The following is a 26,765-nucleotide window of genomic DNA, read 5'->3' as shown; positions in this document are numbered from 1 at the left end:
TCCACCTTCCTTTCTTTGCTGATTGCGCTGCAAGTTACCCTTGTGCATCCCCATTGTTCAGTCCCGCCTCTTACCCCCGTGGTTTCAACTTCAACCCCGGGAGGAACGGATGGTACCGAGTCTGTGTCTGAGGCGGGAGGTGCGGATGGGACAATTGGAACAGGGAGTGTCTGTTGTGGGCCTGGTTGGCTAATAGGAAGTGTTACGTGCGTGGTCTGTGGCTGTGGGAGGGCTTGAGCTACCGGAGGGAGAGCTTGGGCTGCGGGCGGGTTTTGGGCAATAGTTACTGACGTGGTTGGCCTCACTTCTGATCTTGGGCCTTGTTTTGTATGGGTCAATATGTTTTCTATCAATTCATCTGCTATGTGTAATTCTCGTTGTGGGTATATTTTTTCTATATTCAACTGGTCACGCCTACCTGCCCTTCTTAGACTCTCAGTCCACTCCTCCTCTTCTTTCTCTTCCGCTACTTCACCTTTCGATTTATGCCTGCGCGCATGCTTCGCTCTACTTCTATATCGGAGCATTGCTTCCCTTCTCCAGTCTTTAATAGTCTCAAATGCTGCAGGACGTGCTTTCTTTCTTATCAACACCCTTTCCAAGTTATCTATTCTTGCTATCTCAAAACTACCATTAATCGGCCACTGATGGTCTTGTTGCTTTCTGGTTTGCCTATGCCAAGTCTCACAGAATATTATCGCACTCACTCCATACTTCACATACATCTCATACGCCGGCGTTCCCCCAGGTGGTACAATTTGGCCATCTTCCAAAGATTGTCTACCACAGCGGAAAACCCCCGCTAGGGTGGACAATACCGCAGGCATGTTTCAACCTTCCCCCTGGTTAATCTAGGGCATTTGATTTTGCAAAGTCAACTCTCAACCAATATCAGGATTACTTTGAATCGGGGAATGACTCACCTGATAAATCAAGTCGTCTGTATATTGTCATGATGCCCGCTCCCGGGGAGCCGGTTCAAGCCCTGCGTCCCCGAAAGCGGACATCCAGTCCCCAAGGAAGGACCCAGCAACCCCATATAGGGGCCCTTTGGACAGTGTCCTGGCGCCTATGGCGCCAGGCACATAAAAGACATCAGTCCTGGCGCCATAGGCGCCAGGCTCATTATGGAAGTGCTTGGGTGCACTTACCTGATGCAGACCATGCTGCAGGATCCCGGCCACCTTGAGGCCTGAAAGGAACTACTTTACCTGTGGGACTAATTTAACATCCGGGCGTGATCGGGGAAGGATACATACCTGATTGGAGGAAGGATACATACCTGGAACTTCTTCCAAGGCTATTTAAACCCCACCCGAACAGCCACACGTGCTTCGCGTTGTTCTGCATCTAGCAGCTGGACGCTCACCGTGGCTGCTCCTGCATCCTGACTTCTGCCACGCCTGCCAGCATCCTGGATCACCTGCAAAGGAAGAGAAGAAGAGAACAGAAGAAGGAAAAGTCCTTACCTGCTAAATCCGCATCCCGGAACATCTCGCCGACAATCCTGAAAAGGAAGACTTTTATTTAAAAGCTCATCGCGTCGATCGCTGCAGCGCCGCATTCCACTCACCTTTACAGGGCGCCTCCATGTTCAGCAGTGATCATCCGGATTTGCAGTCACGCCCCAGCGCCTAGGGAGAAAAAGACCAGAACAAAAGGTGAGAGAGAGAAGGGAATAAGGAAAGCTAAATCTCCATGTTAAGACTTACCTGTTGATTCATTCCCTCTTCATTTCGGGTCCGCGCCGCATCCTGGCATTTCCGGACCCCGGCCCCTAAGGGGAAAAAGAGACATCAGCGTTAATCAGCGAATGAAAAGACATTACCAAAAACGCTCATTAAAGACTTACCTGATTTCTACAAGGATTTCACCTCTCATCTCGGGTCGGTGCCTGTTCCCCGGCATTCCGTACCCCGGCCCCTATGGGGAAAAAGACGCTAGCATTAGTACATTAATGCATGGACACAAGGGGAACCTCTTATCAAAAAACTTACCTGGAAGCCAAGTTTGGTTCTCACCAATCCGAAAATCCAGTGAAGTAACTGGATACCAACGCACCCCTGCACCAGAAGCAGGATGGAGAGCACGTCCTTCCAGACCCTAAGAAGGATACTTCCGCGAGCCAGACAAGCCAGATTTGGGGGCCCGGTCCAGTCCGTCTTCCGAACCCTGCGCATCACCTTAGAAGAGATCACAGCAGCGCGAACCAGGCCAGCGCCTCTGTGGGAGTCAGCTGAGCGTTACAAAACGCGAAGCCTTCCTACAAATTCCCACCCAGGCGCTATGGAAAGTTCTGAGACTGATCAGTTGGCCCAATTACTGGGGGAATTACGGGCCGAAGTACATGCCGCTCGTCAAGAGACTAATGCCCTCAGGAGGGAATTAATAATGTCAAAGGAAAGAACTGATGACCTGGCCAGACAGCTTTTGCAAGGTCAAGCTGGGCAAACTCCTCTACCCGGTTCCGGAGGGAACCCCGCTCCTGTGGTTTCCAATTACCCTGTGCAGATTAATCTACCTGGAAACATGCCGCTGGCCCCACCCGAAAGCTTTGCTGGGGACCCCAAACGATTCGCCGTATTCATGAATCAGTGTCGTTTGCACTTCCTATGCAGACCTGGGGCCTTCCCTAATGATCAGACCAAGGTAGCCTTTGTATTGTCATATCTCCGCGGCTGCGCTGCCGATTGGTCAGTTCCACTGGTTACTCAAGATGACCCGATTCTCTGTGATTTTCAAAGGTTTCAAGCAAGCATGGAAAGGTTATTTGCTCGACACTCTCAGGGGCAGACTCTGGATGACGAACTTCTATCCCTGCGACAGGGCAATCAGGACCTCCTATCCTATATTGCAACCTTTAACAGACTAATTGTGGAAACGGGATGGCCTGAGGATAAAAGAGTCACGTTCTTTTATCGAGGCCTACGCGGAGAACTTAAAGATGTCTTGGCCCAAGTTGTAAATCCGCCCCAAGAATGCACAGAGTATATAGACTTAGTGGTCCAATTGGATCACAGACTTCAAAACAGAAAAGCAGATCGGTCCAGGTTTGAGACCCGGGTGTTGGTCAAGACCCATGCTAATCCCAAGGGAGTTGATGTCTCTGAGCCTATGCAAATTGGAGGGGTTAAAGGACCCCTAACTCAAAAGGAACGTGAAAGGAGGCGGCAGTTAAAATTATGTCTTTATTGTGGGAATTCTGGACACTTTCTACGAGATTGCCCGGCAAAACCGCCCCGAAAGGCGGTAGGAGCCGCTGATAAAAACCATGAAGACTCTGTTTCGGGAAACGACTCCGCCCGACAAGTGTAGGGGTCCGCTTGCCGAGCTTGAAAACTAACTCTCAGACCTCGCATTTCATTGTGCCAATGGTTCTCGTAGATCCAGAACAGCCTAAGCGGTTGCATGCAATAAAGGCATACATCGATAGTGGGGCTATTGGAAACTATGTGGATCGTGAATTGATCTCTAGAATTAACCTCCCTCTCCGTCCTAAAACCAGTAAAGATGTCATCACCACAGTCGATGGAACTGAAATTGCCTCTGGACCGATAACACATTCCACCACTGAGGTAACTCTTATTGGTCCCGACGGCCATCGGGCGGGTGTTGTGTTTGATGTAATCAAGGCTCCACAGTTTCAGGTTATTCTTGGAATCCCTTGGTTAGAGACAGAAAAACCTCGAATTGATTGGCGAGCTAAGAGAATAACCTTCCCGGATTGTACACAAACCTGCTACCCAGAAAACCTGAAGATTAATCTAGCATCTGTAACCTCTGCCTCCATGCAACTACCTCCGGAATACCAAGACTTTCAGGACGTCTTCCAAAAGGAACAGGCCAACACGTTACCTCCTCACAGATCGTACGATTGCCAAATCGATCTGGTGCCCGGTGCACAACCCCCTTGTAGCAGGATTTATGCCCTTACCGAACCTGAGAATCTGCATTTGAGACAATATTTGGATCAATACCTAGCTAACGGTTTTATTCACCCGTCAAAGTCCCCGGCATCCTCGGCTATGTTCTTCGTGCCCAAAAAAGAAGGCGACCTTAGAACTTGTATCGATTACCGCGCATTGAACCAGATAACGGTTAAAAAACGTTATCCTCTGCCTCTGATCCCTGAACTCCTTGACCAGGTGAAGGACGCTTGCATATACACCAAGTTAGATCTCCGGGGGGCTTATCATCTGGTACGAGTTAAAGAAGGCGACGAATGGAAAATTGCCTTCCGTACTAAATACGGATTATTCGAGTACCAGGTGATGCCTTTCGGATTGTGTAACGCGCCGGCTGCCTTCCAATACTTCATGAATGATGTCCTTCGGGAACTCATCGATGTTTGTGTTGTCGTATATATCGATGACATTCTGGTGTACTCCTCTTCGGAATCTGATCACAGAAAACACGTCAGGGCAGTACTTGAAAAACTGCGCCAACACAAACTATTTGCTAAATTGGAGAAATGTGTTTTCCATACCACAGGAGTCGAGTTTCTAGGTTTCATCCTGACACCCAAAGGAGTCCGAATGGACTCAAGAAAAGTGGATGCCATCCTCAAATGGCCATCACCTAGCTCTGTAAAAGGGGTTCAAAGCATGCTCGGCTTTGCCAATTTCTATCGCAGGTTTATCCCGGAATTTTCACGCGTGGTACAACCCATTACTGCACTCTTGAGGAGAAATAAACGTTTTGAATGGTCTGAAGAAGTCGAGCAGGCCTTTCAGGATTTAAAAGCTAAGTTTACCTCCGCACCTATATTGAAACACCCGCGTCCAGATCTCCCTTATGTCGTCGAGACTGACGCATCCAGCTAGCCATGGGAGCTGTCCTGTCCCAAAGAGATCCCGAAACCAACCAACTGCATCCCGTAGCATTTTGGTCCAGAAAATTCTCGGCACCCGAGGTTAATTATGCAATCACGGACAAAGAACTGTTAGCCATTAAGTCCGCTTTTAAAGCCTGGCGGCATTATCTGCTTGGCGCTCGACATACCATCACAGTGATCACTGATCACCGGAATTTACAGTATTTGAAAACCGCCAAGGCTCAGTCATCACGGCAGCTCCGATGGGCTTTGTTTTTCGCTGAATTTGATTTCGTGATTACCTATCGACCTGGCTGCAAGAATGGCAAGGCAGACGCCTTATTCCGAATTGGAATGGGAGAATCTGATACAAACTCAGAACCAGTACCAATAATTCCCGAACAGAGGATTCTAGGCATGACTTCGTTACAGACGCTTGAAGACATTCAAGCCAGAGTGAAACAACTCCTGGACCCTACAACCTTACAGGATTGGATACAAAAGGGATCAGACTTTACCATAGATAATGGTTTACCTTATTTCCAAGGACGCTTATTCCTGCCACATAAGGAATTACACGAACTAGTTATTTCCGGTTATCATGATGCATTAATAGAGGGACACCCTGATATTGCCAAGACAGAGGAAAAGGTGAAACAACAATTTTGGTGGCCCTCTTGGCGAAAAGATGTTAAATCTTTTGTGATGTCCTGTGGTGTTTGCGCCCAAAATAAAAGTCAAAAGAAAAGACCAGCCAGTCTCCTTCAACCTCTAGACATACTGCCAGCACCCTGCCACACCCTATCAATGGATTTTATTACGGACCTGCCTCCTTGTTCGGGGTACAATACTATTCTGGTAATTGTGGATTTGTTTTCCAAAATGAACCACTTTATTCCTTTGAAAGGTTTACCTTCAACTTCTGTCCTAGCCAAAGAACTCCTCGAAAATATTGTTCGGCTACATGGATTCCCATCTATACTAATCTCTGACCGGGGAAGCCAGTTCATTTCCCACTTCTGGCGCAAATGTTGTCAAATGGCGCAGATCGACGTACGATTATCGACCAGTCACCACCCTCAGACCGATGGTCAGACCGAGAGGACAAATCAGACCCTTGAGCAATACTTACGGTGTATGTTACAGCAATCTGAAAGCAACTGGAAAGACATTCTTTGGATAGCCGAATACGCATATAATAATTCGGTACACTCTGGAACTGGCCACAGTCCTTTTTATACTTTGTTTGGGCATCACCCTCGAACCTCAAACCTTGACTCACCTCAGAACCTCGGAATGCCTGCAGTAGAACATCTGCATTCTACAATTACCCAAGCCTTCAAAGAGGCAACTACGCATTTACAACAAGCCAAGAGAAAATACAAGGAGAATGCTGATCTACATCGGAGTGAAGCACCTCCGTATCAGATTGGGGATCAAGTGTGGTTAGCTACCAGACATTTACCACTCAAAGGGCCTCGAACTTTAAACCCAAAATATCAGGGACCTTATTCTATTACGGCAATAATTAACCCAGTGGCTGTTAATCTTGATTTACCAGCTAGTATGCGAATTCACCCTGTTTCTCATGTGTCACTTCTGAAACCAGTGGTACCCGGAACCCGACTACTCAAACCTCCAGAACCTATTCTAATAGATGGGGAGCCCGAATTCGAAGTGAAGAACATTTTAGACTCAAAAATGTTTAGGTCAAAACTGTTCTACCTAATTGATTGGAAGGGGTACGGACCTCAGGAGAGGTCGTGGGAACCCAGCGACCATGTGCATGCACCTCGATTAGTCAGGAAATTCCACCGACTCTTCCCAGACAAACCAAAACCCCCGGAGGGAACAACCTTGGGAGGGGCCTTGGGGGGGAGTGCTGTCATGATGCCCGCTCCCAGGGAGCCGGTTCAAGCCCTGCGTCCCCGAAAGCGGACATCCAGTCCCCAAGGAAGGACCCAGCAACCCCATATAGGGGCCCTTTGGACAGTGTCCTGGCGCCTATGGTGCCAGGCTCATAAAAGACATCAGTCCTGGCGCCATAGGCGCCAGGCTCATTATGGAAGTGCTTGGGTGCACTTACCTGATGCAGACCATGCTGCAGGATCCCAGCCTCCTTGAGGCCTGAAAGGAACTACTTTACCTGTGGGACTAATTTACCATCCGGGCGTGGTCAGGGAAGGATTCATACCTGATTGGAGGAAGGATATATACCTGGAACTTCTTCCAAGGCTATTTAAACCCCACCCGAACAGCCACACGTGCTCGCGTTGTTCTGCATCTAGCAGCTGGACGCTCACCGTGTCTGCTCCTGCATCCTGACTTCTGCCACGCCTGCCAGCATTCTGGATCACCTGCAAAGGAAGAGAAGAAGAGAACAGAAGAAGGAAAAGTCCTTACCTGCTAAATCCGCATCCCGGAGACATCTTGCCGTCAATCCTGAAAAGGAAGACTTTTATTTAAAAGCTCATTGCGTCGATCGCTGCAGCGCCGCATTCCACTCACCTTTACAGGGCGCCTCAATGTTCAGCAGCGATCATCCGGATTCGCAGTCACGCCCCAGCGCCTAGGGAGAAAAAGACCAGAACAAAAGGTGAGAGAGAGAAGGGAATAAGGAAAGCTAAATCTCCATGTTAAGACTTACCTGTTGATTCATTCCCTCTTCATTTCAGGTCTGCGCCGCATCCTGGCATTTCCGGACCCCGGCCCCTAAGGGGAAAAATAGACATCAGCGTTAATGAGCGAATGAAAAGACATTACCAAAAAACGCTCATTAAAGACTTACCTGATTTCTACAAGGATTTCACCTCTCATCTCGGGTCGGTGCCTGTTCCCCGGCATTCCGTACCCCGCCCCTATGGGGAAAAAGACACTAGCATTAGTACATTAATGCATGGACACAAGGGGAACCTCTTATCAAAAAACTTACCTGGAAGCCAAGTTTGGTTCTCACCAATCCGAAAATCCAGTGAAGTAACTGGATACCAACGCGCCCCTGCACCAGAAGCAGGATGGAGAGCTCGTCCTTCCAGACCCTAAGAAGGATACTTCTGCGAGCCAGACAAGCCAGATTTGGGGGCCCGATCCAGTCCGTCTTCCGAACCCTGCGCATCACCTTAGAAGAGGTCACAGCAGCGCGAACCAGGCCAGTGCCTCCGTGGGAGTCAGGTGAGCGTTACATATATTGACTCACCAAATGACGTCGTGTCTGCGTTTCTTGGCTTCCGCCTCGTTTCGGGACCCTCGCCTCCTTGTTCTCTAGCCAGGCACGTCGATCAGGGATCAGATGTGTGCAGATCTGCAAAGGAGTCTCTCATCACTTCTACAGGGCGCCCCGAACACCTCTTGATCCCGGCTCGGTCGTCCCGTCCTCGCCGTTCTCCGCCTTACTCAATTACAACGTATGCGATGGAACAAGTGGGGGAGGGTCCCTATTTGCGCACCATCTTGAAAGGGGCCCCTAGTGGTCCCTTACGTCTATGGAAACACGACGAGTCACCACACACGATAGATACGCCAGACACGAGGTTGTATTCCCAAAGCTAGGGTTTATTGCAAAGCAAAAGTCTCAGTTGGCCAACTCGGTCTCACGCCCCGCGACGTGTATCTCTAGACCTCGAGGGATGCAAGAGAGTGAATTTGAATTACGTACATCAGTTACACATATACAAAATGCATATCAAACAATCAGCTATGACATGTTTAACACCCCCCTTTATTGGGTTTCTTTGAACTTAGTGTGATGATGGACATTTTCGACAACTATGACACCTTCAAACATCTATTCTAGTAACAATTTGCAATTTGTGAGTGCGGAGGCATCTTTCAGTTGTTGAATAGAACACAGCGCTTCTGTTCTTGGAAGCGAGCTACATACGGGGGGAGAGTTGCATTTCAGACCTTGCTATCTGAGGTGCTATTCGTGTCCTGGGAGCCGACACGCTCTAACGGGGCTCAGCAAAGGGGGGGCCGTAAGAAGAGCATAATTCAAGCCTTTAGCTGCTTTAATTCTAACATATTCTACCATATAACGAGACTGGCTGGCAGCTGCGAAATGATTAAATGCCCTGCAGCTCTGCTTGAAGGTTACATTCGGGAGGGAGCCGGGCATTCTTCCTGGCGCTGCCTACGTTGTGTTTCAACGAACTCTTGTTATCCTCGCGGCCCTGGGGCCTTGTCCTTTTACATGCAGACAACAATGTTTTACAGTCGAGCAGTGTAAGCAGAAAATGTACTACGAAGCAATAAGAACAGAAAGCAATGAGCAATGGTAAGAAAACAAAATGGCGATTCTTGTTACATCAAAATGGCCGTTCATTGGCAAACCCGGAAACCTATATTCTGTCATATCGTGCATGAGACGGTTGCCCCACTGCCATCAAAATACATTTGTGGTCACACAGTAGAGGTATACATTTTTCTAGACTGACACCTATAGACAGGGGAATCTGCGATGTAAGCGTACCATTCAGCACTACCCTTAACGAGGGTCATTTGTAATTGGCCCGTACCATTGTCAGATAACAGTGACCAAATCCCATCTGCTGCATTGTGTGGAAAAGCTGCGACCACTCCACCCTATCGAATGCCTTTTTGGTGTCAATTGTAACTAGAATCGTTGGGGTACCAGTGTGCTCGACCTATTCTATAATATGGCACACCCTATGGGTGTTGTTGGCCGTCTGTCTCCCCGAGATAAAACCAGACTGATCCATTCCCACCAGGGCTGGGAGCAGTCCAGAGAGTCTATCCGCTAGGATTTTGGAATAAAGCTTGGCATCAATATTCATCAAAGCTATGGATCTGTAGGAGCCCGGGAGGGCCGGATCCTTCCCCGGTTTTGGAAAGACTACCAGCTTGGCTTCATTCATCGACTTGGTTGTCACTCCTCACTCCCTAAAGCTGTTAAAGAGCTCCGCTAGTTTGGGGGCCAGGAGATCCTGGAACGTTTTGTAGAAGATGTCCGTGTAGCCATCCGGGCCCAGCGTCTTACCTTTTGGCAGCTTTCTTATCGCTCGGGAGACCTCTTCCACTTGTATTTCTCTGTCCAAGAGGTTTGTCATCCTCTGAGATTCGAGGGATGGGGACGCTATCCAGGAGTCGCTCCTGCGCTATCTTTTGAGGGCCTTCTGATTTATACAAGACTTGGTAATAGCCAGCCATTATCTCTCTCATTTTCTCATCAGTCGAATGTATTTGCCCATGTTTGTCTGCTAGGTGCATTACTGCCATCTTGCACCCTTTATCCCGAAGCTGCCTAGCTAGCAATTTATCAGCTCTGTTAGCGCTAATGTAGTACCTTTGCTTTGCCTGCAGAAGCGCCGTTTCGGCTTTCCTGTTCTGCAGCAGTGCATGTTGCTTCTGCAAAAGTCTCCGGGAGGTCTTCAGTTTCCTCGTTGGATGGGACAACAACTCTCTTCAGACGTCTCTGATTTTCCCTTCTATGTCCTCTTCCAATTTACAGGGTAATTCATAGAATTTCGCAGAAAAGTGTCGCAAGCGGCTGGCGCAGAGTGTCCGCGTGCGATTGTCTGCGCCAGGCACGTGCGCCAAAACCGATTTCCGCGCACAGCGTATTCATGGATTTTAGGCTCCCAAACCAGCCGTGGCGCAGAGAATCGCAGCAACCCTGCAGCAGCGCCAGTAACGCCCCCAAGAACGCCCTCGCGCAAGGAAAAGCCATCAAAATCGCTAAATCATCGCAAAGGGCTGCGCTAAGCCTGGACCAGTTCACCGGGCTGGTAAACAGCAAACGCCAAGCGGGGAACGTGTATTTCAGGGGTGCGCGGGAAGTTCCACACGCGTTTGGCCCCGTGCAAGCAGGGTACGTGTATTCCATGGGTGCGCGGGAAGTTCCACACGCGATTTCAGCAGGGTACGTGTATTCCAGGGGTGCGCAGGAAGTTCCACACGCGATTTCAGCAGGGTATGTGTATTTCAGGGGTGCGCGGGAAGTTCCACACGCGATTTCAGCAGGGTACGTGTATTCCAGGGGTGCGCGGGAAGTTCAACACGCGATTACATAAGGGTACGTGTATTTCAGGGGTGCGCGGGAAGTTCCACACGCGATTGGGCCAGTGCGAGCAGGGTACGTGTATTCCATGGGTGCGCGGGAAGTACCACACGCGATTTCAGCAGGGTACGTGTATTCCAGGGGTGCGCGGGAAGTTCCACACGCGATTCCAGCAGGGTACGTGTATTTCAGGGGTGCGCGGGAAGTTCCACACGCGATTGGCCCAGTGCGAGCAGGGTACGTGTATTCCATGGGTGCGCGGGAAGTTCCACACGCGATTTCAGCAGGGTACGTGTATTCCAGGGGTGCGCGGGAAGTTCCACACGCGATTTCAGCAGGGTACGTGTATTTCAGGGGTGCGCGGGAAGTTCCACACGCGATTTCAGCAGGGTAAGTGTATTCCAGGGGTGCGCGGGAAGTTCCACACGCGATTCCAGCAGGGTACGTGTATTTCAGGGGTGCGCGGGAAGTTTCACACGCGATTGGGCCAGTGCGAGCAGGGTACGTGTATTCCATGGGTGCGCGGGAAGTACCACACGCGATTTCAGCAGGGTACGTGTATTCCAGGGGTGCGCGGGAAGTTCCACACGCGATTCCAGCAGGGTACGTGTATTTCAGGGGTGCGCGGGAAGTTCCACACGCGATTGGCCCAGTGCAAGCAGGGTACGTGTATTCCATGGGTGCGCGGGAAGTTCCACACGCGATTTCAGCAGGGTATGTGTATTTCAGGGGTGCGCGGGAAGTTCCACACGCAATTTCAGCAGGGTATGTGTATTTCAGGGGTTCTGTGGAGTACTACACGTGAATTGGCCGTGTGGGTCCTCCCAAGTGTACGCTCCACAACCTCCACGGCCCCTGCAGGCAGCCCACACCACGGGGGACTACCCTGCACCCCTGCTCATGTCCCGCAGGCAGCCCATCCACCATGGGCATGCCCCCCAGCCAACCCACATGTCACCTTGCACTACTGATCAACAATGCATGTCTCCCACCACCCCCACCCCCCAGCAGTGCAGGGGCAGCCTCCACCAGGCCCCCACTCATGTCTCTCACCACCCCACCCCCCAGCCACCAGGGGCAGCCTCCACCAGGCCCCCACCCATGTCTCCCACCACCCCCACCCCCCAGCAGTGCAGGGGAACCCTCCACCAGGCCCCCACTCATGTCTCCCACCACCCCCACCCCCCAGCAGTGCAGGGGCAGCCTCCACCAGGCCCCCACTCATGTCTCCCACCACCCCCACCACCCAGCCCCCAGGGGCACCCTCCACCAGGCCCCCACTCATGTCTCCCACCACCCCCACCACCCAGCCACCAGGGGCACCCTCCACCAGGCCCCCACCCATGTCTCCCAGCACCCCCACCCCCCAGCAGTGCAGGGGCAGCCTCCACCAGGCCCCCACTCATGTCTCCCACCACCCCCACCCCCCAGCAGTGCAGGGGCACCCTCCACCAGGCCCCCACTCATGTCTCCCACCACCCCCACCACCCAGCCACCAGGGGCAGCCTCCACCAGGCCCCCACTCATGTCTCCCACCACCCCACCACCCAGCCACCAGGGGTACCCTCCACCAGGCCCCCACTCATGTCTCCCACCACCCCCACCACCCAGCCACCAGGGGCACCCTCCACCAGGCCCCCACCCATGTCTCCCACCACCCTCACCCCCCAGCAGTGCAGGGGCAGCCTCCACCAGGCCCCCACTCATGTCCCCCTGCACCCCCACCCCCCAGCATCCAGGGGCAGCCTCCACCAGGCCCCCACTCATGTCTCCCACCACCCCCACCCCCCAGCCACCAGGGGCAGCCTCCACCAGGCCCCCACTCATGTCTCCCACCACCCCCACCCCCCAGCAGTGCAGGGGCACCCTCCACCAGGCCCCCACTCATGTCTCCCACCACCCCCACCACCCAACCACCAGGGGCAGCCTCCACCAGGCCCCCACTCATGTCTCCCACCACCCCCACCACCCAGCCACCAGGGGCACCCTCCACCAGGCCCCCACTCATGTCTCCCACCCCCCCCCACCCCTCAGCAGTGCAGGGGCACCCTCCACCAGGCCCCCACTCATGTCTCCCACCACCCCCACCCCCCAGCAGTGCAGGGGCAGCCTCCACCAGGCCCACACTCATGTCTCCCACCACCCCCACCACCCAGCCACCAGGGGCAGCCTCCACCAGGCCCCCACTCATGTCTCCCACCACCCCCATTCCCCAGCCACCAGGGGCAGCCTCCACCAGGCCCCCACTCATGTCTCCCACCACCCCCAGCCACCAGGGGCACCCTCCACCAGGCCCCCACTCATGTCTCCCACCACCCCCACCCCCCAGCCACCAGGGGCAGCCTCCACCAGGCCCCCACTCATTTCCCCCTGCACCCCCACCCCCCAGCCACCATGGGCAGCCTCCACCAGGTCCTCACAATCCCCAATCATGTGCGTTATGGTCAGCCTCCACAGCCCAAAAGCCCTACCAAGTAACCCTTTCACCCACATGGAAATGGAAATTACATGTTACACCCCCAATGTTCATAAAGCTAATGAACCCATGTCCGTCACACACAATGGTTGCAATTGAATGGGAAAACACCCAACATGACATGCATGAAACCAATGAGATGATACCACACAGTGAAGTATGAAAACAAAATTGTATTAAAAAAAATAAGAATGCAAAAGAAGTGAAACAAACTATCAATGAAAAAAAGATAAGCTGCATGTCCGTTTAAAAAAATAAAAACACCAAATCCGAATCCAAAAGAATGCTGTCCAAAGTCAAATGAAAAATAAAATCAATCCAATGAAGAACTATGTACAATACTTCCAAGGGTCCATGAGCCCAACTGAACAAAGGAAACCTACAAAAAACCCTAACTAAAATGCAACTATATACAAAAAGTGGAGCAGTGTCCGTCGACTCCAAATCATAAGAACAAACAAAGGAAACCTAAAACTAAAGAACTATATACAAAGGCGGCGGGCAAGTCCAGCGGCTCACTCTGTGGTGTTCCGGGCCAGGGCATCATCGAACTCCTGTTCGATGTCCCGGAGGCGGTCCTGTTCCATGGCCCCGAGGGTCCGCAGGGACGACGCCGTGTCCTCCTCCAACCCCCTGCGGATTGCCTCGAGGCACTCGGCCCGCCTCAGGGCCCTCCGCATGGAGTTCTCCGCCCTGACCATTGTGAGCCGCGCCTCTTCCGCCCGCCGCCGCTCTGCCTCTATGGCGTGGCCCAACCGCTGCCACACGGAAGACACTCTCTGTCCTGGGTCCTCCTGCCCTCCGGCCGATGCCTGCCCCTCCGATGTCGAAGGCCCCGAGCCTTCATGGCTCCCACCATGTTGCTGCTGCTGCTCTGCCTCTGCCCGTGCACTGCCTCCTGCTGCCTGCACATCCTCCGCCGGCTGGGGTGCAGTCGTAGATGTGGCCACCCCTGCTGGACGTCCGACTCCCGACTGTGGCAGGGATGCCTCCTCCACCAGCCTGGCCGCACCGTCAGAGGCAGCTCCACAGGGCACCCAGGTGACTGATGGGTGGGAAGATGGCACAGAGGACGACTGGCGCGTAGGGGGTCCAGTTGAGGAGGGGGTCGGAGAAAGCCCCATCAGACGGAGGAATCCGGCCTGGGTGACCTGTCCCAGCAGGCTGACGTGGTCAACGAGCCATTCGAGATGACGTGCAGTCTCTCCATGAAAAGACTGCAGGTCACCTCGCATGGCCCGTTGACGCAACGCCACACCAGCCAGGACAGGCTCAACCCGGACCTGGATAGCCACGTCCGCAGGCAGAGGAAGGCCAGTTGACGTCAGCTCATCCCCTGCCTGAAAACGGGTCTGGACGTAGGCATCCCTGCTGGTGCAAGATGATGCAGGGACAGGATCGGGGACAGGATTGCACACAGGCACCTCCGCGGCGGCCTGTGCTGCCTCCTGTCCCTGGTCCTGCACTGCACCACTAGCACCAGTGGGATCCCCACCTCCAGACCCCGTCTCTGGTGCTTGCACGGCCTCCTCCTCCACCAAACCCCCCACCAACCTGGATGACTCCGTGCCATCTTCCCCTGTTGGGCTCTGTGGGGTCCCAGCTGCCCCTTCTGCTGCCGAGGAGTCCAACTCCAACCTCCGCCTCTTGGACCTCCCCCCGGCAGCTGCGGCCTGGGACGCGGCACCAGACTCCTCACTCCCCGACGAGATGACAACACGGGAGGGGAGCCGGGCCTTGCGTCTCCGGCTGGCGGTGGGATCCCCGCCGCTGTTCTCCACAGCACCTTCTCCGCCCTCTTCATCAGTTGACGCTGCAGACAGGGAGAAACAAAACACAGGCATCAGGGCACTGTACAATGGACACATACACACATGACAGTTGCACATAAGTGGCATTGGCAAACCTCAGACATGGCATCACAATCCCCAACACACATGTCATTACAACTCGCACACATGAGCCATACCACAGCCATATCGCAACTGCCACCACCATCCCTAGACATACAACAGCATGAGCAGCCAAAGGTGAGCCCGACATCACATGCAACACAGGAAGTGCACCACACATGTACACACACCACCACACTTGCATGCATGTGTACACCTCTGCCAAGTGTCGCACTGTTCAGACGGGCATCCATGTCACATCTGCCAATCAGGCTTCCACATACCGCTGTCACATGCATCCATGTTGCATCACTGTTGCACCCTTGTCAAATACACACACATGCACATGTACACAGTGCTGATACATGCAGCCGAAAACAACATACATGCGTGACATCACGGACATGTCTACTTACATACACATTCATCCAAACATGTGCGCCCACACAACTGCATTTGGCATGCAAGCCTACACACACAAGCACCATCCATGTCTCACACATTACAGCCCTCGCATGTGTCAGCCCCACGGCCCTGTACACCCCCAGCCATACTCGACCCCATACAAACAGATGTGCAACCTGCACACTACCGAATAATCACCACACGCACTGCTCACAATCAGGATGCATGTACACTCACCGCTCGACTCCAGACGGGTCTGCTTCTCTAGGACCTGGACGTGGAGCGCTGGGGATATGCGTTCCAGGACCCTCATCTGTTCTTCCGACAAGTGGCCCCGGTGCCCCTTGGCATCCGCTGCCTTCAAGAGGCGCCGGGCCTTGTTCAGGGTCCTGGACCTGAAGTCCTCCCAGCGCTTCCTGACATGTTGTAAGTCGCGGACTGCCACCCCCTCCGCGTTGATGGCAGTCACGATGTCAGTCCAGATCCGAGTCCGTCCTTCCTTGTCGGCGCGGGAACTTCCGAAGAGGGCATCATACTGCCCAGGACTTGCTCCACCAGGACACCAACTTCGGTGGCACTGAAGCTGGTGCCCCTCTGCCTCTCTGGCCGGGGGTTGTCAGTGGTCACAGATGGTGTTTGCCCCGACATGACAACCCCAGAGGCAGGTGTGGGTGGGCAACTGGGTCCTGGGGCTGGGCTGTGGAGCGATGGAATCCCAGTCGGGAGTCTTCGGTTCCAGCAGGGGTGGTCACAGCAACAGCACCCCTGGCTGATGTGCAGGCAGCAAATGGCAGTGCACGTGGGCAGCAGGCAGTCAGGCAGCAGCAGATGACAGGTGGGAGCATGCTCGGGGCTCTGGGGGGCAGTAGTTCGGCCTTCTGGGCAGGAGCGTGGTCTTCCGTGTGCATACGCGTGGCCAGCTTGATACGGAGTGATTTGGCACGTGAAAAATCTGCACGTCAGCGTGTAATTCGAGGAAAGGCCCTTAGCGTGTAAGCGCGTCTGCACGCATACGCATTTTCATTGGACAGAAGGCCCCTCAAGCGCAAGCGCCCCTGTGACGTGACGCGTACAGACGTGCATGCGCATTTCAGCGCGCGTGAAAAAATGCACGTCCGCGTGTAATACGAGGAAAGGGCCATGCGCGTATGCACGGCAGCACGCATATGCGATGTCATTGGACCAAAGGCCCTTAGCACGTAAAGGCGTCGCCAGCGTATGCGCGTCTATGAAGTCACGTGCACGTAGAATTGGGCACACGTTTGAAAATGTTGCGTGTTAAAAAAATGAAAGACACGTCCGAGTGTCAAAGCGTGTAATTGGTGGGAATGGGCCTAGCGCGTACACGCGGCAGTGACAAAGCGTGTAATTGGTGGAAATGGCCCTAGCGCGTACACGCCGCGTAAGTGACGCTGGACGTGTGGGCCTGTATAAATGGTACGTGTAGAGCACCATTTCCTTGTACGTGCTTTTTGTGGAGAGCGAGTGGGTGAATTCTGTACTTCTTGTCGTTTCACACGCGATTTACTTCACGGCGTTTCAAGTTCGTATTCCCTGTTACCTCTGACAGCTTTTTCTCTTTTTTCTCTTTTACTGGTTTACCTGGGCCTGTTCCCTCAAACAGTGTTCCCTTCTACTGTTGTCCTGTCTCCTCAGACAGCGTACAAATCTTCTTTTGGCGGGGGTGTTGCCAACCAAACGCGCTCCTTTTTCACGCTCTTTTACCTGGCAGACGGTGAGTCACGCACGGATCTAACATCTGTGCTTGCCCCGTGTGTCGCCTACCCCTTCAGAGGTCATTCTAGGCTGCGTGTGACACGCATACATTCATTCTTGTGTTACTGGGTGCCACAGCGTAGTGCAGGTTTTTCTTTCTGCACACGTGGTCTAGGAGGGGTTGCGTGCACGTCATCTCCCTTTTTTGGGGCTCCTGTGCGTAGCGTGACCCGTCATCTTTCCCCAGGGGTTACATTCAGCCTTGCTAGAGCACTAGGGTACAATTACCATCTGGTACCCAACCCCTTTGACCCCCAATTGCCCAGGACAATAGTTTACAGCCACTCCCATACGCACATTAACATCAGTGCCATGGCTGGGAGGCGAGGATTCCGTAAGGGTGGCAAAGGTGGAAGAGCCACAAGTGGTGGCCGTGGTGGATCCGGTAGGGGACGTGGTCGTTACTTGCAGGGTGAGTCTGTCCCCCCATGTGTGGAGGACCAGTCAAGGGCACCCATAATCCCCCTCCCTCCCCCCACCCGTTGAGGCTGATGTGGCTGACACCATCCATGCTCAGCCCTTGTTGGACCAGCCCATTGTGGCACCAGACCTGGCTGACTCCGTGGCTGACTTCCAGGACAGCAGGCCTATGACACGTGCGCTGGTGCACGTTGATGTCATCATGCCACTTGCATCTGGGGCAGCAAGGTCATCTGCTGCCCCAAGTAGGCAGGGCGGAGAGGCTGCAGGGGCAGCTGCGGCTCTATCCACCCCAGCTCTCACACACCCAGCCAGGACAGTGTCGGTCCTAGTCCATCCTGCTGACATTCCCCCTGACACCATTACCCTTGAGCCAATGCCTGCACCAACTCCCATGCTGAGTGTGCAATCCCACACTCCTGATACAGAGTCCACCAGGGCTCCTGCCCCTAGTGTCCAGAGCGGCGCAGGACACTCAGGATCACCACCACCTTCCAAGCGGAAGAGGAAGAGTGCTCGTCCGGCACAGGCTGATGCCCCAGACACGGCTACACAGTCCGGCCCGTCGAGGAAGCCCAGCTTCACGGATGACGAACTGAATGCACTTGTCGAGTATGTGTCCGCACATGATAACGAGATGGTCATTGTTGCAGGATCCAAGACCACACCTGCACAACGCCAGGCACACTGGCAGACCGTTGCGGACATCGTAAGTGCCCTTGGAATCGTGAGGCGCACAGCCAATGATTGCTATAAGCGCTGGAATGACCTAAAGCGCAGGGCAAAGAGTAAGCTGGCCTCAAGTCATGCCGCAACTCTAGTGACTGGAGGTGGGTCTCCAGTAGTAGACATGGAACTCACTCCACATGAGTCAGTCGCTGGGACCTACGTCACGGAGGAACAGATCCAAGGCGTGGGAGATCTGCCTGATTACGAGGCATTGTCCGGTGAGTGCACATGCATGTGTGTGTCATCCATGTGCATGGTGTGTGTGTGAGGGCTTCTGTTTGTGTGCCAGGTGAGAGTGTGTGCGCCTGAGTCGTATGGGTCAGCCATGTGCTTCATGCAATACATCCTGCGCAGTTGCATTTGGCCATAGCAGTATCACTTCTGCCAACAGTAGACATCTAGCCCAACTGCACGCCAGTTGCCCTTGAAGTGTCACCTTGCCACAGCATTGTTGCTTATTTTTCACTGTTCATTCAGTCAGATTGTTTGCATTCCACCACTTTTACTAGGCATTTCGCAGTCCTCTAGTCACATGTCTGACATGGCTATGGTAAAGTGGAGTGACTTTGTTACCTGGATATCATTTGTTCACACATGTCCCTGTGCAATTGGACCATTTTGGACTGGCAGCTCCAGGTGAAAAATCTGACCTGTTTGAATTAGAAAAGCTATTACATGCGGGAACTGGACTGAATGAATAGGTGCTGCCCTCCTCTCCATCTTCACTCAATAGCAATGGTACATGCCATCTGTGTGATGGCATGTGTGTTTCACCTGGCAATCACAGGCCAATGTGTGATGCCACTGCCAGGCAGCATACAGAAAATGTGTTCATCTTCCATCTTGGTGTCATCAAAGTGTGCCATTTGCCTCCCCTTCATACGCAGTGAGGGTGCATGCATGGGAGGGTTTTAGTCAAGTGGGACATTTGTCAATCAAGTACTGGTTCTCTTGCTTCTCAGCCCTCATTGTGTGCCATGGTGCTAATGCCTGTTTCCATTTCTTTGTTTTTATGTCTTTGCAGGGGAAGACGCACCTGATACTGCTGGGGTTGTGGAGATGGTGCAGACCCAGGAGGGGTCCGAGGGCCGACCAACCACCAGTGAGGGACGTGGTGTGGTGGTGGGTGAGAACCCACAAGTGCTGCAGGTCGTGCTCTCAAGGGGTGTCTCTGGCTGCACCTCCCCCGAGCTGTACTCAGGTGTTGATTCGGATGATGAGACCTACGTGCCGTCGCAGGTGAGTGTTCCAGGGAGGGATTCTGTTCTGTCCCACCCACCTGCACCAGGGTCAGAACCCTCAATGGGGATGTCAGTGTTGCCAGCTACGCCTTTGGTGGTTACGGATGCAGGGTCACACTCCGCGACATCTGATCCTGTTCCTGGGCCAGCAGATCAGAGGGGGAATGCAGTCCTGCAGCCTCAGGCAGTGCCGGCACAGCAAGGCGCAGTTCGCCTTGCCCCAGACAGGTGTGGTGCCCGCCGACGTGGTGGCCGTACGCCACCTGGCAATACCGCATGGGAGCAATCCATTTACGGTATGGCAACCCAACAGGCAGCATCATCCGAGATGATGGCTCAGGCCATGGATAGGGTGGCCACTTCCATTGTCCATGGAGGTGTTTTTTTTTCCCAGGATCCACACAGGTGGGTTTTGGTGTGCACCCTGTCCTCGGACCTCCTGGGTAGCCTCCCCAACCCCCCCCCCGGGCCCATCAATGGCCATTTTTTATTTTTTTTTATTTTTATTTTTATTTTTAATTATTTTTTTCCCAATTTTTTTGGGACAATTTGTTGCCTTCCGTGGTTCCTGTGGGCATACGCTGCATTGTGGCTGGGCACATGCAGGCTTGTCATGTATTTGGTTCAGATGCTTGGGTTTGAGTCACACACACCCCTCCTGCTTCCCGTTTCCATGGGCTTGCAAAGGGTGTGCCCAAATGACATTGACGTACATGGTGACATTGGACTCCCACTACATGTGTGAGTAGTCTAGTCAATACTCTGTATACATTCCTAGTGCATATTGCTGTTGTGTTGTACACTGCATGTTGCATTGATGTGTAACTCATCATCTGTGTCTACCTCCCAATTTGCAGGTCCCTTCCTCATGTCTACACAAGGCCCTCTAGTTTGGAGATGGGGTCCATGTTGGCAGCAGTGCACCTACAACTCTACATGGCGCCAACACTGCACAGTTGGTAGTGGTGGGAGTGCAGGCATTTCCAAGTGGTGAGACTACTAATTTATTACATTTGTGATGTCATGTTAATGGCAGTACCTGCTCAAGTTTGTTGTTGGTCCTGCATTACTGTGAGCATTTCAGGTGTTGCAAGTTTCAATTAGGGACACTGTACATTGTGACACTAGTGTCATGTTGTGGGGATTACTTTGTTTACCTGCAAATAGCATGACATGGCACGGTGTGTCGTGTGGCGGTGCTGGGGATGGGTTGGCTGACATGGCACTGTCCTCTTGTTGCATTTTGCAAGTGGGTATTCATTTTAGCTGCTTGAATGTGTTTCTTCACAAAACTGCATTGGTGGTGTCTGTGTGGGTAGGGATGCACACATTGTAACACTGCCAGGTGAACAATCTCAGGCTGATATGGTTTTCACGGTTGATTCTCCAGACATTCAGGATCAGTGTCAGGTTGAGTCATCATTGATTGTCAGATGGAATGTGCCAGGGCAGTGTGCACTCCACAGGGGTGTGATTTCTATGTGAAGTAATTAGCCACTAGCTGTGTACGGGCTGCCTCCGCCCGTGCCCTTTCCCCTCCCATGCGCAGCGGCTGTGCATGTGGTTGGGGATGTGGGGCCACCACCATGTCCACGGGCAGGCCCCGGCGTGTTGCAACGTTGTGCAGGACACATGCTGCAACTATGATCCTGCACACTACTGGGGGAGCGTACAACAGCTGCCCGCCAGAACGGTCAAGGGAGCGAAAGCGTGACTTTAGCACTCCGAATGTGCGCTCCACTATGCCCCGGGTTGTAATGTGGGCTGTGTTATATCTTACCTGGGGTGGCGTGGTGGGGTTCCGAATTGGCGTCAACATGTGGGGGCTGAAAGGGTAGGCACTGTCCCCTGTGGAGGTGGTGGTTGGTATCATTGGTGGGGTTGTGACCTTGCTCAGTATCTGACATGCATGCATGTGCAGTGGCATTCATACTCACCAAGCAGCCATGTATCGCCATGCCGCCCAGCTTCTAGGTCCCGGCTTAGGGTGGACATTCGGTAAATGAAGCTGTCGTGGGTGGAGCCGGGATAGTTGGCATATACTGAGGTGATGATTCCCTTGGCATTACATACTACCTGCACGTTGATGGAATGCCAGTGCTTGCGGTTCCTATAGATGTGCTCTGATGCCCTGGGGGGACTTAGAGCCACATGGGTGCAGTCGATGGCACCTAGCACTTTGGGGAATCGTGCCACACCGTAAAAATCCAGGGCGGCAGCATGCCTTTCTGCAGGTGTTCTGGGCTGGTATATGTGCCTGCGGACTGATGGGCGTGCAGTGATGATGTTCAAGACCTGGTGTAGGCAGCGTGACTGGGTGGCCTGTGATACCCCACCCACTATGGCACTTGTCCGCTGAAATGATCCAGTGGCTAAGAAGTGCAGTACATTGAGGACCTTCTCTAGGGGGCTGAGTGCTTGGGAGCACAGGGTGGGTGATGTGAGGTCATCCTCCCACTCACTCACCAGGTCCAGTATAATGTGTGGTGGAAACCTGTACCTCCCATACACCTGGTCATCAGGCATCCCGAAAAAAGGCTGGTTCTGGGTGTGAATATTCTGGCCCTGACTATCCTCCTCCTCCTCCTTTGGTAGCCCACGCCCACTACTGCTAGGAACTGTATGTTCATCCTGGGTCTGAGCTTGTTATTTTGTTAGCGCGCAAATTTATGCGTTGCGCGTGTTGTAGGCGAGCGTGTGACCCGCGCACCCCTGAAATCCAGTACCCAGTCCAATAGCATGTGGAAATTCCCACGCACTCCGGGATACAGGTGCGCTGACGTACTTGCGTGTGTAAGTGCCCGCGCACCCCTGATATACACGTACATAGACCAATCGCGTGTACGCGCACTTTTGTCCAATTACACGCGATGACACTCTGACGTGCAGTCTTTCCACGTGTGCTCTGTCATCACGTGCTGTGTGGGAAACACCCGTGCGGGTCACGTCACAGACGCGCTTACGCGCTGAGGGCCTTTGGTCCAATAGAATCGAGTATGCGTGCTGACGCGCTTACGCGCTAAGGGCCTTTCCTCGAATTTCACGCTGACGTGCAGGATTTTCACGTGCCAAATCACTCCGTATCAAGCTGGCCACGCGAAAACACACGGAAGACCACGCTCCTGCCCAGAAGGCCAAATTACTGCCCCCCAGTGCCCCGAGCAGCCTCCCACGTGCCATCTGCTGCTGCCTGCCTGCTGCCACCGTGCCCTGCCATTTGGTGCCTGCACATCAGCCATCTGCAGGGGTCCAGTTGCTGTGTCCACCCCTGCTGGAACTGAAGACTCCCGACTGGGATTACATCGCTCCACAGCCCAGCCCCAGGACCCAGTTGCCCACCCACACCTGCCTCTGGGGTTGCCATGTCGGGCACTTCCACATCTGGCACCAGTGGCAACCCCAGGCCAGAGGGGCAGAGGGGCACCAGCTTCACTGCCACCGAAGTTGGTGTCCTGGTGGAGCATGTCCTGGGGCAGTATGATGCCCTCTTTGGATCGTCCCGCGCCAGCAAGGAAGGACGGGAGAGGATCTGGGCCGACTGTGTGGTTGCCATCAACGCGGAGGGGGTGGCAACCCGCGACGTCCAGAAGATCAAGAAGCGCTGGGAGGACTTGAGGTCCAGGACCCTCGTGAAGGCCCGGCGCCTCGTGGAGGGGGGCCGGGGCCGCATGAGTTCCATCCAGATGAGGGTCCTGGAACACGTACGCCCAGTGCTCCACGCCCAGATCCTTGAGAGGGAGACCCGTCTGGAGTTGAGCGGTAAGTGTCCAAGCATTGCTGTGTGAGACAGGGCATGTTGCGGTGTGCTGGTTGTCTGATAGTTGCCTGTATGTGTGACATAGGCCATGTATGCATGTATGTGTGCAGGGACATCATGGTAATGCATGTGCGACCAGTGTTGTGTGAACCACATGGTTGTTGCATGTGTTTAAATGCGACATGTGGAGCCCTATGCAGATTTTAGACATGAGAGCATGCCAGTCTTTGTTCCTGGACATGGGTGGGGGTGAGGGATGGGTGCTGATGGCAGGTACATATATGGTAGCCATGTCTGTGTGCCTGACCTGCGTGTCTGTGTCTTGTGCATGCCATGGATGCATGACACATGTGTGTGACAATGCACAGATTCACTGATGCAGCCTAGTTACCCTTGTATCCGCTGTGTTTGGGGTGTATGCGGCCAGATGGATGTGACTGAGGTGAAGTGTGTGCATGTGATAGGCATGACCTATGATGCATGTGAGTTCCATATCATTGTATGTTTCAAGAGTCCATTGGACATGTATGGAAATGTACATGGCATGCACCATGCCTGTTACTGTGTGTGTTTTGCCTGGACTGACCCATGTGTTGTGGAGGGACATGATGGAAGTGTACTTTGACAGTGGTACTCATCTGCTATTGCTTCCTGTCTAGGGGACCATTGTACAGTACCCTGATGCTTGTGTTCTTTGTCTCCCTCTACGCAGCGGCTAGTGAAGAAGAGGGCGGAGACGGCGCTGTGGAGCAAGGCGGCGGGGATGCCCCCACGGCTGCAGCGGAAGGGGTGGGTGAGCCCCCACAGGGGCCTGCTACGGTGGAAGATGGTGAGGAGCCATCCAGGTTGGTGGTTTCCACAGAGGAGGAGGAGGCCGCCACAGGGGCACACATGGGGCCTGGTGGGGGCATCCCTGCGGGTGCAAGTGGTGCAGTCCAGGGCCAGGGGCAGGAGGCAGCACAGGTCACCGTGGAGGGGCCTGTGCATGTCTCTGTCCCTGACCCTGTGAGTGCACCACCATGCACCAGCAGGGTTGCCCCGTCCCAGGCCCGTCCGCAGGTAGAGGGGATGTCCATGTCACCTGACTCCCCTCCACCTGCGGACGAGGGGACCCGTGTCCGTATGGAGAAGGTCCTGATTGGGGTTGCGATGCGCGCGGGTGCAATTCGTGATGACGTGCGTGCTTCCCGGGAGGAGCACGCACATCATCACGAAGAGCACCGTGCCGACGTGGCCCAATTGGGATCTTCCATGTTCGGGGGTTTCCTGCATGTGTCGGAAAATCTGGCGGCCCTCTCCTCCTCTGTGGAGGCTATACGCCAGTCGTTCTCCTTGCCGTCTTCCGGCCCAGATGCCACCAGGGCCCCCTGTGGACCTGCCCTGACCTATGCAGCCAGCTCGGTGGGGATCCCATCCCTGCCACAGTCGGGAGTCGGAGGTCAAGCAGGGGTGGACACCACAGCAACTGTACCCCAGCAGATGGAGGATGTGCCGGCATCATCAGGCAGGGCACGTGCACGACAGCGTCGGTGGATTCCATCAGCCTGGATGCCGTCGTGCTGGCAGAGGCAGTTGCGTCAGAGGCAGCAGCAGAGTCAACGTGGGAGGCATCATGGCTCGGGGCCTTCAACATCGGAGGGGCAGGCATCGGCCGGAGGGCAGGAGGACCCAGGACAGGAAGTGTCTTCCGTGTGGCTGCGGTTGGGCCAGCAGATAGGTGCGGAGCGGCGGCGGGCGGAAGAGGAGCGGCTCACGATGGTCAGGGCAGAGAACTCCATGCGGAGGGCCCTGAGGCGTGCCGAGTGCCTCGAGGCAATCCGCAGGGGGTTGGAGGAGCAGATGGCGTCGTCCCTGCGGACCCTCGGGCCATGGAACAGGACCGCCTCCGGGACATAGACGAGGAGTTTGATGATGCCCTGGCCCGGAACACTACGGAGTGAGCCGCTGGACTTGCCCGCCGCCTTTGTATATAGTTCTTTAGTTTTAGGTTTCCTTTGTTTATTCTTATGATTTGGAGTCGACGGACACAGCTCCACTTTTTGTATATAGTTGCTTTTTTGTTAGGGTTTTTAGTAGGTTTCCTTTGTTCAGTTGGGCTCATGGACCCTTGGATATTGTGTACATAGTTCTTCATTGGATTGTTTTATTTTTTAATTTTATTTTTCCTTCTCCATGGAGCAATGGTGTTTGGATTTTATTTTTTTTCTGTCGGATTGATTTCATTTTTAATGTGACTTTGAAGTACATTTTTTTTGGATTTTGCGTTTTTCATTTTTTGGGACGGACATGCACCTTTTCTTTTTTTCATTGGCATTGTAGTTTGTTTCATTTCATTTGCATTCATATTTTTTAAATACATTTTTGTTTTCATACTTCACTGTGTGGTATCATCTCATTGGTTTCATGCATGTCATGTTGGGTGTTTTCAAATTCATTTGCAACCATTGTGTGTGACAGACATGGGTTCATTTGCTTTATGTACGTTGGGGGTGTAACATGTAATTTTCATTTCCATGTGGGTGAATGGGTTACTTGGTAGGGCCTTTTGGCTGTGGAGGCTGACCATTACGCACATGGTTGGTGATTGTGAGGACCTGGGTGCAGGGGGACATGAGTGGGGGCCTGGTGGAGGCTGCCCATGGTGGCTGGGGGGTGGGGGTGGGTGGGAGACATGAGTGGGGGCCTGGTGGAGGCTGCCCCTGGTGGCTGGGGGGTGGGGGTCGGTGCGAGACATGAGTGGGGGCCTGGTGGAGGGTGCCCCTGGTGGCTGGGTGGTGGGGGTGGGTGGGAGACATGAGTGGGGGCCTGGTGGAGGCTGCCCCTGGTGGCTGGGTGGTGGGGGTGGGTGGGAGACATGAGTGGGGCCTGGTGGAGGGTGCCCCTGGATGCTGGGGGGTGGGGGTGGTGGGAGACATGAGTGGGGGCCTGGTGGAGGCTGCCCCTGGTGGCTGGGGGGTGGGGGTGCAGGGGGACATGAGTGGGGGCCTGGTGGAGGGTGCCCCTGCACTGCTGGGGGGTGCGGGTGATAGGGGACATGAGTGGGGGCCTGGTGGGGGCTGCCCATGGTGGCTGGGGGGTGGGGGTGGCAGGGGGACATGAGTGGGGGCCTGGTGGGGGATGCCCATGGTGGCTGGGGGCTGAGGGTGGTGGGAGACATGAGTGGGGGCCTGGTGGAGGGTGCCCCTGCACTGCTGGGGGGTGGGGGTGGTGGGAGACATGAGTGGGGGCCCGGTGGAGGGT

Source organism: Ambystoma mexicanum, chromosome 1p, assembly GCF_040938575.1.
Source record: "Ambystoma mexicanum isolate Mex_15411 chromosome 1p, UKY_AmexF1_1, whole genome shotgun sequence".
NCBI classification, from domain to species: domain Eukaryota; kingdom Metazoa; phylum Chordata; class Amphibia; order Caudata; family Ambystomatidae; genus Ambystoma; species Ambystoma mexicanum.
The sequence above is the reverse complement of the archived record's forward strand: the minus strand, read 5'-3'. Positions refer to the sequence as shown.